The following is a 1,816-nucleotide window of genomic DNA, read 5'->3' as shown; positions in this document are numbered from 1 at the left end:
TATATATATATATATATATATATATATATGTATATATATATATATATATACATATATATGTATGCGTGTGTGCGTGTCTGTGTGCGTGTCTTTGTGTCTATGTTTGTAGCCCCAGTCACCGCTTGGCGATGGTGTTGGTGAGTTTACGTCCCCGTAACTTAGCGAGTGGGCAGGTGAAAGATAGAATGCATATACAAGCATGCAAACATATACATACAGAACTAGACACCCAATCCTTAATAAATATACATGCTAAATGATGTTCTGAGATGGAGAGGAGAAATATGATGCAATGACAAAATATAGCCCTTTAAAAGAATATTTCTCGTACTCTACTTATTATCCATCTAAATGTAAAGGAGCAGAGAACGATAAGCAGTGTTCGTAATTCAAAAAGCATATTATTTGCATACTGTATTAGTTTGTATTAAGAGTTGCGCACTTAGAACATTTCAATGTACACAGGAATATCTGTTTTTGTATTCATACGCAAAAAATAAAAGTATTTTTCGTTATATTTTAACTAGTTTCTATATACGTGGTATATAACTGATTGTATTTATACGTATATGTTTATATGTGTAGATATACATGATGCAAACGATTTAGTTAAGTGTATTCCCTTTGACTGACCATCATTAATTAAAAGTTTGTCGAAAATTCCAGTGCTTATGACTCAGCCAATCACGCATGACCCAATAACTGCAAAATATTTTATATCGATAAAAGAAAATGGTGCCGGAAGCGAGAAGCAGGCTACTTCTCTGATAACAACAGTGGCGTTGTAGATGTATTTGTACGTGTGTATGTGTATGTATGTATGTATGTATGTGTGTATGTGATGTGTGTGTGTGTGTGTGTGTGTGTGTGCGCGGGAGTGCGTGTAGGGTAATACATTTGTAATCAAATTTCAATGAAGATCACAAGTACTTTTATAACCAATAATTAACAATTACTTTTGATACTAGGTGTCAAGGTCAACGTGATTCAGTGAGTCACAGTTGGGAATAGAAGCCTAACTAGTCGGTGAGTAGTTTATAATATGTGTGTGTGTGTGCGTGCGCGCGCGCACGTGTCTATTTGTGTTTGCATGCATATGTGTGTATAAATGTGTGAGGGAATGACTCCCACTTGTGACTGTGTATTCGTATGTTTGTTACCAGTTCTGCACATCTATCTTCGATCCGTGTATTAGAATGTGTTCATTACATCTGTACATCTATAAACGTTGTTTGTCTACCTATATTTGCGCGTATATATGTGACGAACATTTCAATCTTCTACAAATCAGTTATAATTTCTCTTATGTTTTGTTTTATATTCACCACTAGTTCGAAACACGATACTTACTGCTCTTGTAGTTTTGCTTGTAAGATTATTTTCGTAATACTTTCTTGTTGTGTAAACAAATCTTTTCTCAGCTAATTAGGCGGGTGTGAGTAAAACATATACAATGTAAATGAGACCGAAGAAGTCAAATCCTGTCTTCATGTCCACATTTGACCCTTGCCTATAACAGAAAGATCAGGCTTTACTCTAAGCATGTAAATTAAGTTGCAAATGGTTACTTTCAATTCCTTGAAATTAATTCCGCTTTTGTATGAAAGAAATTAACGAACGCCGCCAGACATTATCATTATTATTATCATTATTATTATTATTATTATTATTATTATTATTATTATTATTATTATTATTATTATTATTATTATTATTATCATTATTGGCCAACTGCGAGGCTAGCTTCAATTAACTAAAGAATTCTTACGTAATACATAATAGCGCACACATTTACACAAAGACACACACACTTACA

Source organism: Octopus bimaculoides, chromosome 17 (assembly GCF_001194135.2).
Source record: "Octopus bimaculoides isolate UCB-OBI-ISO-001 chromosome 17, ASM119413v2, whole genome shotgun sequence".
NCBI lineage: Eukaryota > Metazoa > Mollusca > Cephalopoda > Octopoda > Octopodidae > Octopus > Octopus bimaculoides.
This window is presented reverse-complemented; position numbering follows the sequence as displayed.